At 50.7% G+C, this 16,591-nt stretch overlaps 1 long non-coding RNA gene across 3 annotated transcripts in view; it reads right to left on the reverse strand.

Moving 5' to 3' along the window:
* Positions 1–16,591, reverse strand: part of LOC136554255 (uncharacterized) — a 66,413-nt gene that overhangs the window by 10,239 nt on the left and 39,583 nt on the right. For 2 of the 3 annotated variants that reach the window (XR_010783305.1, XR_010783304.1), the window contains exon 4: positions 12,404–12,492. This is a non-coding gene — a long non-coding RNA (uncharacterized lncRNA). Of the gene's footprint in view, positions 1–12,403; positions 12,493–15,870; positions 15,957–16,591 lie in introns of those variants that run through there. The other variant, XR_010783306.1, reaches the window with a different exon arrangement.

Below are 16,591 nucleotides of genomic sequence, written 5' to 3' on the forward strand. Positions count from 1 at the left end.
GGCCTGGAATCCTCCCAGGGATCCAGGGGCATCCACAGCTTCTCTTGGCCCCTTGTGTCCTCTGCAGGTCCCCCCCAGGCACAGGCAGGACCGTGACTCACCTGCCCCATGTTTCCCCAGCAGCCAGGCACCCACAGGTCCGTGCTGGAGGCACGAGGTGGGGTGAGCTGCAGGCTGGGGCTCCCCAGAACCCCTCATGCCCCCGAGCAGAGGGGGCCAGCATCCCCCCGAGCGGCCACATCCCGCTCCCCGCTGCCGAAAGCCGCCGGCTGTGCCCTGGAGGTGGCTGCAGCAGGAGCGGGTGTGTTTGTGTAATAGTTTGCAACCCTTCAACATGAAAGGATGGAGACGGATGCGAGTTATTATTATGAAAATGAACCGAGCAACAGACAAAAATATTCAGGAGATGTAATCTGCTTCCCTACAATGCGCTCGCAGAGAAGAGCACTTGGCAGACAGGAGAGTCGCCGTCAGATACATTGCCTTTTGTTAAATTGCTTTTGCTCTGACAATGCCTTTTAAAACCACATGCAATCTTAATTTAAAATACCCAATACCTCAAGGTATAGGGGCCCAGTGCTGGTCTCCAGCTTGGGATTTGTCCAAAACTATTCCCTCAGCTTAATACTGCTATTCCTCATTTTAATCACACAACAAATGCAGGAGCCTGAATTTGCTTGTAAGAATCCATCACTAAAAATTAATGGGGCATGGGTTGATTCCCCTGCCTGCCACCTCAGTGTTGCCCAAATCCCCAGAAGATTTGCCCAAGGTTTTCCAGAGGGGCAGCTTTGACACGCACGATGGGCGGAAAGCAAAGCTCAGTTTTTTCATCCTTTTAGGAAATGGTTAATGGTGAGGAAATGCCAAATGTGGCAGGGCAAGACACTACTGCATTTTTATTTTCAGAGACAGAGTGGTGGGGAAAAACCCCCAAACAAACCAAGCAGCACTTGCACGTTGCTGCTCCCTGCCCTACTTCACTCCTGGCTGCTCCCTGGCACGGAGCACAAGGCCTCCATGGACCAAGGGTTTGTCTGTGGGTGCCAGCTCTGCGCTGCTTCACTCAGCACCCAGTAGAACACCCCACCACTCCCTCAGAGGCCTTCGTGCCAGATTTATCCTCTGCCCATGGGAGCTGAGAGCCTCGAAGCGTGTGGTGGCATTTTGAGGGCATCCTGAGGAAGGGCAGGCACGTGTGTCCAGGCACGACGCTGGCTCCAGGCTCAGCCCATCCATCAGAGCTCCTCCGGCCTCCCACCTCCACAGATAACCTCCTTCCCTATGCTAATTCCCTCAGAACATTATGCAGACTGTTTATATTTCTCTACAGCCAGAACAGGCTGCTGACACAAATCAGCCATTAGCCATTCACACTGAGGAGTCTCCGCTAATTGTGCAGAATGTAATTAGTGATTATGTAATATCTAAGCTCTTGCAACTGTCATTAATGTCCACTATTCACCAGAGATAGTTCTTACTGAATTAGGGAATGATTACTGCATGCTAAATCTACTTAATCCTAAATATGCTAATTAACACCGCCTGCACTTTAGACAGTGGTTAAAAGCACTAGTCACCTCAAAAAAAGGCTCTGATACACCAGAACCCAAATTGCCTGCAAAGGATTTTCCCTCAAAAGGTAAATTTGTTTAATTAAATGCTGTAGTAAACTGTTGGGCACAGCCCTTGATTAGTGCAGCCCAAGGAGGGGCCTTCTGGAATGATCTTGTGAGGTGCCACTGCAGGGCAGCAATGTCCTGCAGCATCCCAGGTCTCCTGCAGCATCCAGGTCCAGGCACTGCCTTTCCCCCACGCCTGCCAGTGCTCCCCAACAGGCCTGACATGAGCAGAGCCTAATGTAAAACAGCTTTCCAAAGGCTCTCCCTCCAGGATTAACCACCCCACTCCTCAGGTCATAAACAACAATATTCCTACAGGCAGATATAGGAGCTTCCCCTCAATAAATTCTGGCTTAAATCCTAATTTGAAGATCAATTGTGTAATGTTAAGATTGATTGTGCAGAACAGACTCCAAATATTAAATGCTAAAGGAATGGGATAAACAGAGCAATTGTACAGGTTTGAAAGGCCCCTTTCCAAGGCCTGGGATGTTTAATGTATTCTGTGTTTCTGTAGGAAAAAAAAAAGATATGGCTGTCATGAACCCCAGGATAATAGCAGCCTGTGATTTATGAAGATTCCTCCTGCTTATATATTTTAGATAAATAATGCCCCTGTGTGTCTCTCTGCACTCATTCATAACCAAAAGCTGCCCGGGCTTGTGCAGGAACCTTTGGAATCAGCTCAGAGGGACGGGATAACTCATGGATCAGACACTGAATAAGTCACGGCGTGACAAGGCCAGGGGTGCCCCGGGCAGAGCCACGGAGCATGGGCACACCTGGAGCCAGGGGTGTGCTCCAACAGGAGCAAACAGAGCCAGGGGTGTGCTCCACACAGGAGCAGAACCAGAGGTGTGCTCCAACAGGAGCAAACAGAGCCAGAGGTGTGCTCCACACAGGAGCAGAGCCAGGGATGTGCTCCACACGGGAGCAAACATGGCCCAGGGGGCAAACACGGCCCAGGGACCTCGGCTTGCCCACCATTGCAATCACCACCGCCACGGAAATGAAAGAATTAGCCACACAATGAACCCCTAATTGCCTGGCAACAGCATTTAGGCCCCATTAGGTAGATTTGTAACTGCTTCCAGAGAAATAAACTCTGTGTCATTAGATAACAAGGGAAGAAATAAGTTATTTCCTTTTTGAAAGGTATGAAAGCTTCCAATTGCCTGATGTATGTGCTCAGTAGATTATTTTCTGTCATCTCAGTTAATTGAATTTTACCCATTGCTCTTAGAATTCCTCCCTTTCGTGTAAAGGTTAAAAAGTTCAGAGGAGTCATATTTTTGAACGGCGTCCATTTATCGCACGAGCCAACCCCAGCTGCACAAAGCGCGCCAGGAGAAGGGAGCAGCGGCCAGCAGTGAGGGGATGGCTGCAGCATCCGGCTGGGCTGGCCTGGGATCAGGGAAAAACGTCACTTGTCAGGCAGCCTCCAGCTGGGACACGGCCGGGAGCCACCGGAAGGCACCTGCTGCGAGCTCCGTGGCTGCTGCGCGGTGACTGCACCTCCTCCCCTGCAAAACCAAACTGGAGAGCCAGAGTTAAACTAATTGCTGAGATTGCCCTCGCCAGGGTGCCAGCTGGGATGGAGTGCCACGGGCATCAGCCAGGCATGGGAGGAGCCCGTTATTCCAGCCCCGCTCCAGTGGTGGCTCTGTCACCCTGTGTCACTCTGCCCACCATCGCCAGAGGTGCCCAGCCCTCGCTCTCAAGCAGCCCCCTCATTTCTGCCTTTCCAAAGCAAACCTAGGCAGACATTCTTGATAAATCCAGAGCATGTGTCATTCCTTTTATCATTGCTCAGGCTGCTGCTCTTAAACCTCACCATCTCCCCAGAGTCACTCCCGAGAGGCAGCAGCACCTCCCATCCCCAGCAGTGCTGCCCTGGGGAACTGAAAACCAAACTTAAACTTCTGTAGGGAGCTCTGGTTTGGTGCTGTGGGACATTTGCTTTGCAGACCAGCATCTCCCAGTATGAAAGGGCTGGCTTGGCCACAGAAATATTACCGAAACCATCATCTGGTGACTCCAGAGCCACTTAATTTTAAACCCTCCTGAAAAGCCGGCTCCATTTTCTGCTTTGGTGGAGACCAATTCCCCGCGCTGGCGTAGGAGAATAGATCAGCCCCGGCAGCGGGGCGTTGTTATCCAGCTCCCAACTATTATGACATAGTTTCTATCAGAGCAGTTTTCTTCTCAGCCAGTCGAGTGGAATGATCCCTGAAAGCCGTGGTTTGCGGCAGGGATGCGCTCGGTGCTGTCAGAAATCCGTGGCTGCCCACACGCAGGCCAGCAGCCGGAAAACAAGGACGTGGAAAAGGGCCTGCAAAGGCACTGGGCAGGGGGCAAGCAGCAAAAAACCCAGGGATGGGAGGAAGAAAAATAAGTATGGAGAGATGAGTAATGTGGAGCAGCCAGGCCCAAGGAATGCTCCTTCCCCAAGTCTCTGAGGTGCTGTGTGTGTCGGGAGCTGGGTGTGCCTCCTCCTGCCTGCCAGCCCAGCCTGGGCACAGGGAAATCTCCTCAACACCACAGGGGCATCTCAAACCTCAGGACTGGAGGGGTCAGCCACTGCTCCTTTTCCCCAGGACTGAGGGATTCAGGATTGGGAGGCCTGCTTTGGAGACCTGGATGCCAATCCAGCCTCTTCTTCGGCTGGTTTATGGAACTCTTGAGGAGGACAGGAGAGGCCCCACATCACCTCCAGGGCCATCCACCTCATTTGGAGAGAACGGGATTGGGCTTCTGCTGCGCTGGGGCTGGTGGTCCCCAAAACCCATCCCTGGTGGGCTGGAGAGGCATCACAGACACCAGGGAGGGGGAGAAGACGGAAGGAAAGAGCAAGGCTGCGCTTTTCCATGCCGCCTTTTTGTTTTATTTGGTTTTAATTGCACCCCAGAGCCCCTCGTATTAAACATCCCTAACTAAGGAGGGCCAGGGAGCGGGTGGTGGCCGGAGTGAGGCGGGAGGCCAGCGCTGAGCCCCTCCACCAGCAGAGCAGTGCGTGGGGATAACCTTGTAATCTACAGAAATCTGGGAATTATGATGGATATTACATAAATCAACCCCCCTGTGTCAATAAGGAAAAAAACATTTTTTAAAAGAAAAGCAGCTGATAATTAACCCTGAGAGCACGGGTTTAACCCACATCACCTTGGGGAAGCGCCCGGACAAAGGCAGGCATTCATCCCGGCCTTTCTCATTTAAATAACCCGGCCTTCATTGGCTCCTGAGGGATTGCTCGGGAATTGCTAAACCGGAGGTTTGTTCGGGTTTGATGTGTAGTCGCATTGATTTCCCCCTCCCTCATCTTAATAAAAGGCATTTTATCGAGCCCTGGAGCGGGGCAGGGCGAGGCATCCCGCAGTGGGTGTTTGCCAGCCCACAGGAGCTCTGCTGACACCTCCAAGCTCATGGGGCTGCAGGATGGCTCTGAGCAGCATCACCAGCCCGTTGCTCATTAGGAAGAACCTAATTATTACTTAGCAAACCAGCTTTGCCCGCAGAATCTGTGTCTGCCCCTGGATGGGGCTTGGAGCAACCTGGGATTCTGGAAGGTGTCCCTGCCTGTGAAATGAGATGAGCGTTAAGGTCCTTCCAAGCCAAATCTTTCTGTGATTCTCTGCATTGATTTTGAGTCTGCCTTTTGGCTTTTTCAGAAGCCAACAGGATCATTTAGTTTGGAAAAGCCCTCTAAGATCAAGTCCAACCTTTCCCCCAGCACTGCCAAGGCCACCACTAACCCACGTCCCCACGTGTCCCATCCATGCATCTGTTAAATCCCTCCAGGAATGGTGACTTCCCTGGGCCGCCTGTTCCAATGCCCAACAGCCCTTCTGGACAAGAAATTTTTCCCAATATCCAATCTAAATTTCTGCTGCTGCGACTTTTGAGGCCACTAATCCCACAGTATCTCCTCAGACAATCATCCGGCCAGTTTTGCTCTCAAGGCACCCAGCAAACGTGCCAGTCCCTCACGTTGGTCAGACCAGGCCCCAGGGAAGCTTCTCCAGCTGATTCCTGCCTCCCTACCATAATGCTCCTCACTTTTCCCCTGCATCCATAATTATTCACAGGGCAGCACCTGAAAACTCACACCAGTCCTGGTCCTTCCTCTCGTTTTTCCTCTCTACAAGCCATCTGTGTGTGCGAGTGCTGGAACTGGGATGAAACACTGATAGCTCAGGGGAGAACGCTGCAGGCTGGAGGGAGAGCTCCTGCAATGCTCTTTCCTCCCATGGCTGCTGCTGGAAAGCCTGGCAGGGATGTTCCTGCGCATGGCTCCGCAGTGCCCACACAGTGCCAACACCTCCTGTCGCCCACAGGGAGCTCCCTGTCCAGGTCAGACACTGCTGGCAGCCCCACATGGGCCAGAGAAGCCGCACACACAGCCCTGCAGGGAGGACACACAACCTGCCTGCGTCGCCCTGCTCGCAGAGGGCTGCTGCCAGTGATGGACACATCCTTATTCGTAAGTATTTAATGTTTCTTAGGAAGCACTTCTAAAAGAAATTGGTATGTAATGACAGCACTCACTGGAAAACAGGCCGATTATAAAATGCACTAACTTATCTGGTATTCATTTGAAAAGTAAATGGATGCAAGTAAAGGTGAGAGTTCACTACCAATTCAAATATTTTGCTCTAACAGGCTCTAGCACTCCTACTTTAATTCAAGCAGAAGCACAAGTATGAATAATCAAACTGGATGATGCTCATCAAAACCTTTGTGCCTTGCACCATTTCAAATGGTCATTGAAGCTTAATGGCAAAAAATTTACATTATTCCTTTAATTTGTATTCTGTTCCTTCCTTCTGAGTGATGTGATTGTGATTTTCTGTTGCCGGCTGTATTATTTTGATGCAAATGTTATGTGCTGCTACAGTCCAATTTCCTGCTTCACCCTCCCCTTTTCTTCCCCCAGGAAAGAAACGACAGCTAAAATAGTTCAGAATTGGGGAGGGATTCTGAAATAGTTCCTTAACTACCGCTCCCAATTAAAGCAAACAATGCAGGGTCTTGAAGCACCCTGAAAAGCTGAAAATTAATTATTAGCTGAAGGGGGAGGGAAGTGGCTTTGCTCCCCGGACCTTCAGAAAAAAAAAAAAAAAAAAGAAAAAAAAATAGAGAGAGAAAAAAGTGAGGGATCCCAATTCTGCCTACAAAAGAATTAGAAAAGAAAATTTGTAATTCAGTTAAAAACTCCTTTTGCTGGCACATAATCACCTAGGGATGAATGCTTTATTGAGAGGCATGGGGCTGCAAACCAAAGCTTTGAAAACAGGAGGCCCCCGGGGTGCTCCCGGCACGTAATATATGCACCGACTAATTTATTGCGCTGTGACTAATTTCCATTCCTTGTGCTCGGAGTTGCCTGGCTAATTACAGGGATGTTTTCTTAACTTGGGTAATTGCGCTGCCCGTGCGCCAGCCCCACGCTGGCTTTGATGCGCCCCCATGGGGTGGCTGCGCGGGGCACCGCCCTAATTAGATTGGCTGCCTTAATTAGGGGAGATGGATGTGGGGGTGCCCAGCTCCCCACCACGCAGGCACCAGCCTGGCAGGGCACCAGGGTGACACCCAGCCCCAAGCTGGGCTCTTCCAAAACCAAAGGACATCCCAGCATCCATGCCATCACCCATCCCGTTCCCACCAGAAAGGCCAAGCTCCCAGCAGGAGCATCCCTCCAAACACACAGGGGGGGACAGCCCCGTGTGCCTGTGTCACTGGGGACAGCCCCGTGTGCCTGTGTCACCACTGCTTTGCTCAGCCCAATCCCAAATCCGCTGCTTTGGTTCTTTCTGTGGTGGTCACGCAGTCGTTGTTAGGCAGATAATCACTTCCTTGAAATAATTACAGCACTCAGTTCTAATAAAAAAGATTTCTTAGCAAGGACCCTCGGTGAAAGGGGCTCAGCGCTGCTCCCTGCACGGTGTGGGTCAATTGGGTTCTGCTCTGTCCTCTCTCCAGCCCAACAATTGCCTTTCACCCACTGAAGAGTGGCCCAGGACAACCATCCAGGGCCAGTCTCGAACACTCACCTTAATAAAAGCTAGACATCTGAAATTCTGCTGCTTTACTCCTGCCCTAGCAAAGACTTGGTCAAGATCCTGGAAAATTAATGTTATATTGGTTAAAACCCATCCCCTGGCAGGGAAGGCCAAGGGAAGGTGGCAAACACCTCAGTGCCAGAGGCTCCTGCAGGGCTGTGGTGATGGAAATGTGTGGGAAGCGGCGCTTCCCGCTGGGATGTGCCAGCCTCTCTGCAGGACTGGGCCATGGCCGTGTCACCCACACCCATGGGATCCTGGGAGAGATGCCAGGGAGAGGCCATCCAGCTGAAAGACTGGGCAGCACCAAGAGTCCCCAGGTGGTGCCCAACCTATGGAATTCCAGCAGTGGGCTCTGACAGACCCTGCACTCCTCCAAGGTGACTTAAACCCTCATCCAGCTGCAGACACTTTCCTCCGAGCACTTGGAACCTCTGGCAGCTTGGGGAAACAGTAATTTTTTTTTTAATATTCAAATAAACAAACCAAGTGTTTCAGCTCCTGTTCCAAGGACCTAGTTTCACACACAGAGACACCTGAGAGAAGGAAAAATTCAGTGTCTCTACCCCAAAGTGAATTGACATGGACACCCGGGCAGGGGTGGATCCAGCACCACAGATTCTCTCCACAGCTGCCCAACCAGGCTCTGGGTGCAGCCCTCCAGCAGCGCCCTTCCCAACACACCAGCAGGATGGAGGGCTTGGAACAGGTTTGGGAGCTTGGTTTGTTCACCATGAAGCCAGCTCCATGCAGCCTGTTGTGCAAATCAGCCATTCCCAGGTGGATTTTGGGGCGAGGAGGCCGTGGCTGCCGCCACGCAGCGCACGGGGCTCTTGTGGCCCGCCGGGCACCAGGGGTGCATGGGAGATGCTCACGTGTGTGAAGCATCTTCTCAGGCTCATGCTTGCTGTGAAAAAGGAAATAAAAAGAGCCTCCCCCCCCTCCAGCTGCCTTCGGCATCTCCTTTCTAATAACTTGGCATATTCACTTAATACGGGCCAGCTCCTTCCAAGTCGTTAGCGGCGGCGGGAGACACAGCCGGAACGCTGACCTGGTTTGCTTGCCAAGACAGAGCAAAGAGAAACCTTCACATAATCATTTCCAAACATTAAAATGGCTCCATTGTCATTATAGCTGAGAGATTGAATTCGCCTCATCAAAGCGGCGTATGACAGGTGACTCAATAGGCTGGTGCCAAGCGCGGAGGCAGGAGATTAGCAGGGCACTGATATCATTATTTCCGCCTATCACAGATTCGGCAGGGAGGCAATTGTAATTTCTGGGCTTATTAGTCTGCATTCGCAGGAAAAAACCTGGTGATAAACCTCAGTGTGACAGCCAGGCATTTGTGCAGCAAGTGCTGTCACAGTGACACTTGGAAAATGCCAATGTGGATACGTTCTCCTAATCCCCCCTAATGGAGGTTAAAGCCTGGCACAAAGGCACTCTTATCACTGATCGGGACACTAATAACATTTGCATTTTTAAGTTAAATATAGTAAGTAAAGAGTAAGTCTCCTCCTCACCGCTTCAGCAATTAACTCGGCCTCGGAAGGATGAGAGCCGTGCGGAGATTCCAGCCAGGAGCGCTCTCTCCCACGGCAGGTCAGGATTCCCAGAGCTCCCACCTCCACTCTCGGCGGGTCAGCATTCCCAGAGCTCCCACCTCCACTCTGGGCGGGTCAGCATTCCCAGAGCTCCCACCTCCACTCTCTGTGCTCTCCGTGTCCTGGGATGGGACCTGGCAAAGTCAGGGAATGCTGGCTGGTGGGGGCTGAGTAGGGCTGCTGGCGCAGGGCTGCCCTTTCCCCCAGCAGAGGAGATCCTTCCAGGGCTTTCACACACTTTTACAAGTGGTTTTGCTTCAGATGGACTCTTAAAAAACTCTTGGGGTTTGTTTTCTGCCCCACGGTGCCAGCTGGGCTTGGGGCTCCTGTGGGAATTCCTCCCGGACACGAGCCCGGCACGTGTGCCACGGGCGTGCACACACACGCTCTCCACAGGAATTTCTTAAGGAAAAGAATAATTACAGGTGGTAAACTGTTACTTTTCCACATTTAAATAAGAGACCAATTAAGAAGACTATGTAATTCAATTCTGGAGTGAGTGCCACTGAATTCAATTTGTTTCAGGTCAATGAATATAATGTGAAGTTATTAACAAAAAGGTCAGGGACTGCATATAAAATATACACACATGACACAGGCAGAGTAATTAGTACACATTTCACATGTTCTGCTGCTCAGACATATGGTGTAGAAAACCTGAGCAGGATTAGATGGTAATAAATGTTCCCCTCTCCCTCCCACCAGCTCCCTATTTAAATAGGGTTTATGGCTATTTCCCCGGTGTTCCTGGGATCTGCCCGAGGCTGAGGACCCACAGCCCACAGAGCAGCTCTGGGGTGGGGCCCTCAGCCAGGGCAAAGCTCCCAGGAAAGCTGGGACTCTCCCAGGGCGAGAGATCCCCATGGAGCAGCCCAAGCCACAAGCCAGCATGTGATGGTGCAGGGGCAGTTTTTGGGGATCCCAGGGCATGCCAACAGAGCCACACCTTTGTGGTGCCCTCACCAAGAATCACTCTGTTTCTCCATGTCTGTTTGCTACAAGTGCACACTCTGTGTGTGAAGTTACTGCATTAATGATAATAAAACTGTCAAATTATACAGTTAAGCGGTGGTTGAATTTGAACAAGTCCACAGCACACATTAAAAAAAAAAAAAAAGAAAAAAGAGGATAATAAAGCCCCAAATTTGTTTTTGACCCTGAGAGTGAGTATTGGACACATGGATTCTCTTGCAGGTAAAGATGCCTTTCATAGGGGAGGAACACGAGGACTTGGGGAAAATTCCTCTGAAAGTTACTGGAAGAAATCCCAAGGTGCAAGAACTCTGCCCAGCACCAGAGGTGCTCTGGTGTCCAGTCAAACCTGCTAGGGACTCTCTGCTGGTAAAGGACAACCCAGATGTTATGGTTTGTGTGCTCCAGAATTTTCCTTGGCATCTTGTGTTCAGAATGAGATATGCAACCCATTTCCCAAGTTATGCTTTACCTCCAGTGCGGCCTGATGTGCTAAGGAAATGAAGTAGTTTGTGTATATTGATTAATAATTACCATTTACTACTGAACCTGGGAGCAGAATCCTCAGCTGGAGATATTTATTTTACCCATCATTCCTGTCTGGGTTTTGTACAGCTGGCTGCAGAAGGTAACAGGAAAAGCAGGAAGTGGAGAGCTCCAGGAATGGTAGGGACAGCCCTGGATCCACACACGTTTAGGATTTGTCTGCAAAGAGGGAACTGTGAAGCGACATTGGCTCGTACAGGTTCAGGGGTGAATTACACCTGAGATGGGGGTGTTAATTAATGTTGCATTGGCCAGGTACTCCAGTCAGGATCCCATCCCCAGAGCAATCAGCAGGATTCTCTGGGTTTGCTCTGAGGAGACCCAGGTTAGTGCTCACAGGATAGCCTGTCCTTAAACTGGGCAGAGGGGCCTTGTGAGGTCTGGACTGGCCACAGCTCAGCTCTTCAGCTGCCTCAGTCTGTCCCTCACCCCATTCCTCCCTGCAGCAGCCCCCATGGAGATCCCACTGGGAGATGGGGCTGCAATCAGCAGCAATCCCAGGCACAGCAGCAGCCACCAGGACTCCCCACAGGCAGCGCCTCCCCAGCACAGCTCAACCTCCCCAGGCTGCTGAAACTGGTGGATTTCTCCCCACTTCCCAAAATCCAGCATCCCATATTCATCCACAAGAAGAGGAGTGGACAGAGGAAGGACAGCTCAGCAGGTTGCTGAATATACCATGTGGAGACGCCAAAAAAAAAAAAAAAAAAAGGCAAACAAACAGGAGAAATCTATTTTGCTGTTAATTAAGAAGTCATCCCCTCCTAACCGGTTTGCTCTCCCCCTGATTCCTTGGTCTTTAAAAGCACTAAAGCAATTTAGTAAAAAAGTTAACACAATTTTACTGTTTGGCTGTGTTGGAAGACAACAAGCAAATAAAAAGCAGGGAAATAAATACCTACACAAAGCCTTTGTTTTTTTCTTTTTCCCCCACCTCTCCTTTTGAATCTTCTGTTTCTCCACACTAAAACCCCACGGCGCGACTCCCCAAACCTCCCCACGACCACAGCGGCTCCCAGCAACATCTCTATCCCTCTCCATGCCTGGGGCTGGGTTTTGTGGGCACCCCAGGGACGTGCCCAGCGTTTTCCCATCCCGGGGGTGGGAGCAGACCTCCCAGGCTCGGGCCACCGCCGGGGCCACGCGTGTTGGGGACAGGAGGGGACAGCGCGCTCCCCGCCCGCGGGGTCGGCGCCCCCGGCCCCGGCGCCTCTCAGCGCCGCCGCTCCCCGGCGCTCTCATTAACTGAGGATTGCGAATGGGTCAGCAGATCTATACACTCCTGTGTTCCCCGGCCTGCTTTATTTATTTCTTTCTTTTTGCAGGATGCTGAATAACTAACCTTTCCCTCAATAGGCAGATTTAAAAAAAAAAATAGGATCCATCGCACAGCAGCAGGATAGCCTTGCTCTGTTTTGACCTTTCTGAAATTAATTTCCCAATCTTAGCTTTCAAAATCAGAGATTGAAAAGACCTATTAGATCAGCCAATCCATCTTATCACTAGCACGGCAGCAAGCAGGGACCCCAGCCAAGTGCTTCTCTATGCAGGGAAAATATTCTGGAATAAGACAGGGCATGAATTTAAAGTGAAATACCTGTTCCGGAATATTCTGCACGTGGACACATACTCTGGAATAACTGCAGCTGATCCTGACTTTGCTCAGTTGACACCTGGAGCCGTCCACTGGAACAGAGGGGAGAGAAAAAAATAATCCTATTTTAGGATAAGAAGACATTTTTGTGGGGCAGGTCTGGGAAATAATTCTCCCTCGACCCTTTTTTCCCAGGCAGGCTGTCGCTCACAGGGCAGCACCACCAGGGAGGAGAGGGATGGGTGCTCAAGGAAATTCTGCCCTGACCTGCAAGGGTGTGGATCAGGACGCAAAATTCTGGTCTGCAGCTACTCCAGGAGCCTGGGGTGTTAACAGGCACCTCTCCCAACCTGCAGTGTAGCTCCTTTTCTGGGAACACTGCTCTTTTCAGTGGGTCCCTGCTTTTCCAGACAGCAAAAAACTTGGGGGTAAAACCCTGAATTTTATTGTTTGCTGTCCTGGCCAGCACTGCCAGCCCATGGTGGGGGTCCCCAGGAAGGCCCCTTGGTGAAGGGAGTGCTCCTGCTGCCATGCATCCCTCTCCCCCCATTGCCCTTGGAATACCTGGGGCTCTGAAGGCCGTGTTTTAATGCCAGCAGTGTTGATCTGGAGGGAACAGGTCACCACCCTGTGCTGACCTTGGTGTCCACCTCCACCCTGCCCCTCACTGCCCAGCAATGCCTGACAGGCTTGGACATCTCCAGTGTGGCATTCCCAGGGCTCTTGCGGATGTCTGCAGGGTTTGATGCACAGGGCAGCATGGAGGGGAATCCTCCTTCTCAAAAACGAAGCAGGCCTTGCAGCAGGTCTGGTCACACCAACCTGCCCAACCCTGGCCATGCCCAGGTGGCTCAGGGAGGTGGCTCCAGCAGCAGCAGCACATGGAGCCCAGGTGTGGCCTGTCCCCTCCAGAGCGACGCCACTGTCACAAAGGGACAGGGGGAGTTGCTGGCGACGCCGAGCGGAGCTGTGGCTGTCACGGATATCGGTGCTGGGAGACAGGAGAATGCATTCCAGGTGTTTGGAAAGCAGCTTCTCCCCATGAAATGTGACGGGAAGGAGCCTCTGCCAACACCTGCAGCGAGCGTGTGCGCCGAGGAGCTGGGAGTTAACACCAGCAGGTGCCTGGCAGTTTAAAGCCCTGCTACATTTCCTCTCAGCTCTGTGGTTTGGTGAACAGCTCCGAGTCTTTTTCCCATGGAAACCCCTCTGTTCCGCCTCAGCACCCACCATCCCGGGGGGAAGAGCTGCCACCACCCCCTGCTCAGGGAGCACCGAGAGCACACAGCAAACTTTGGGCACTCAACAAGTCCTCTCCGCACACAGCCAGGGCCAAAAGATCAATATTGACACTTTAGATGATTTCTCTCAATTTGTTTTTTCTTCAATTGTTGGGGCAAAGTTCCACTTTTCCAATATCTTGGGTTCTCAGCTAATAGAAACAAATAAAGCGAAAGCTTCTGTCCACAATGGGTGAGGAGCATCCATTGTCAGCGGGCGCTAATCGGATTAAATTGGCTCCTGGCTCTATTGCTCGGGGATAACTCACTCCTAAATTTTTTCCCATCTCAAGGGGATGGGCCATTGTTGCTTTTCCCCCCCCCTTTTTTTTTCCTATTTAAATCTGACAGATAGAATGAGGAACGGCTGGAGCTGACGGCTCTGGGGAACAAAGAGCAGAGCCCAGCCCGGGGCCCTGCCTGGTGCCGGCCCCCCAGGGCCCTTCTCCCGCTTGGGCATCACCACTGCTGCCCTCTGGAAACCGCATTTAAAGCCTGGATGCGGCCAAGCAGGGAAAAAACCTGCGGCTGTCCACGCTCAGGTCACTCCCCATTAGCATTTTAATCCGTACCCCTGGCACAGCCCCTTGGAAGGAGCTGCTGCTGCAGCAGCAGCAGCAGCAGCAGCAGCCACGTTCCAGCGAGCAGCCCGAAGAGAGAGACGGCCTTAAATAATGCCACCTTCGCAGGGAGGCCCCGCCAGCCGCCAGCTACATTTTTGCCCGGAGTCTGATAATTTTCAAAGCTATTGGCAACCTGGGAATTTTCCTGCCTTATCACCAGGGCTCAGCTAACTTCACTAACACTAATCAGAGCTGGAATCATTCATTCAAGGATTGCATGATCATGTTTTTCTTTAGCGGTGACAGCTGCCTGAGCCGCATTAGCAATGCAGATGAGTCAGCCTAATAGGTTAATGCAGAACACGCGAAAATTAGGTTTAATCCCCAGTGAAATAATCTAACATTTTCACATTTCTTGATGTTGGGATAGAGACATTGGTGGTGACTCAATTAGGTGTAATGTAGATCAAAGCAAATTTACCTTCTGGCTGAACCTTCCCCGTAGTTTAGATAGAAGAATATAAGGGTTCTTTACTAATTGGCCAGTGGCTGTGGGGAGAATTGTACGGAAAGGGAATCGCGCTCCGGATCGGGGTCTGGAACGGGGCACGGGCTCTGCCGACACCAGGCATGGTGCTGAGAGTGCAGCCCCTGCTCCTCTCCGTGCAGCCTCACAAATGAAGACGTCTGGGGGTTTTTCTGCAGTTTTATTTTACTCCCCCCCCTCCCGCTCCCCCATTCGTTTTTAATGTCCCGTGCCGCAATATCCCCGGCGAGGTTTGAAAGACCTTGTGCGATAAAAGGAGCGTATAAAGGAGAGGAAGAACCCCACCCCGTCTAATGTTTCCATTCCCGGGGAATAACATATCAAACAGCAATCGCTTCCAGTCGTAAAGGGAGGGGAACAAAAAATTACATGCCCTCAGTTGCCAAATTATTTTTTTGCCTTGACATCTTAATTCTTAATCCTTGTGTGTGGTCAAATCAGCCTACTATAGACAACCAATCAAGCAATTATTCCTAAATTATATTTGCCCAGCTCACATTGATTGGTTATTCTTTTCTTATTGGGTAAGCTCATTAATTCCGAGCAGCTTGCTTATTATGCTTTCCACATCATTTTCCTTCGGAGCCTATCTACTCACACCAGCCTGCTGATGTTTCAAGATGCCACGCAGAAAAAAAAGGCCGAGTGATCTATTGCATTGTCTCTTCCAGCAATTACAATTCACATTGCTGATTAACTTTGATGTGAAAACTAATGAGATAAGGCAAGTTATCAAGGCGGACCTGATCGTCATCTCATTTATAGAGCATTTGCCATCAGTGAATGACAAAAACTAATGAAGATGTATCTGACAGCAGGCTGAGCCGCGGCCGAATTTCGTTTCTCATCAGCGAGTGCTCTGCTTCGAACTCATCAGTCTATCTGAAACATGTGGAAATTAGCTTAATAATGAAAACACTTCATCCAAATAGACAAATGTTTACATTAAAACAGCTACGTGATAAATAGATGTTAAAGATTTTATGCCTTCTTGAGTCTAAACAATGGAGCACAAAATATGTTCTCATATTCACTAAATCATGCCCATAAAAGCTCCCTCCCCACGTGCCGCCGCCGTACCTGCAGCGGGCTCCCCTCTCTGTGGCTCACGGAGATTCCCGGGCTGCGGCTGGAATCATTCGGGCTCCAACTCAGGGATGCCCGTGCCAGCACTGGGCAGGGACGGGGGGGCTGGCCCTGCCCACACCTGGGGCACACGGCTCCCAAAAGCCGCTTTTTTAGTGCTTTTTTTACTTAGAGGTGCTGCGCGCTGACATTTACCCAAGGTAGAAAAAAGGGATCCGGTTGGCCCCCGGACAGAGTGTAAAGCACAGGCATAATTCATGTAAATACAGCAGCGTTTCTTTCCTGAGCCGTCACCAAAAAGCCGCCTGCGGTATCAGTCTAGTTTAGAAATGTTGTGATAAAAGGGAGGCAGGCAGAGCTGCTCCCATTTTTAATATTGTGGCTTTGGTATCTTTATTTATGAGAGACTATTTCATATTTGTCGGGCACTATTTCACACGCTTCTGCTATGTCCAAACGTATCCCCGAGATGTTTTTGCATCTGGAATAAAATACCCGTCCACAATGCTGGTACCAGAACAACACTATTTTTAATAAAAAAGACAGGCATCTGCAAGGCAGCAGGGTGAAACTCTCGCTTCAAAAATTATTCTAAAAATTGCCATACTTCAATTAAAAAAAAAAAAGAACTGGTAAAAGATTCTCTTCCTTTACCATGATATTTCCCTCTCCCTGAAAAATCTATACGGACAGGCTATGATGCATCGCCTCTTTT

The sequence above is a fragment of the Molothrus aeneus genome, chromosome 3 (assembly GCF_037042795.1).
Source record: "Molothrus aeneus isolate 106 chromosome 3, BPBGC_Maene_1.0, whole genome shotgun sequence".
NCBI lineage: Eukaryota > Metazoa > Chordata > Aves > Passeriformes > Icteridae > Molothrus > Molothrus aeneus.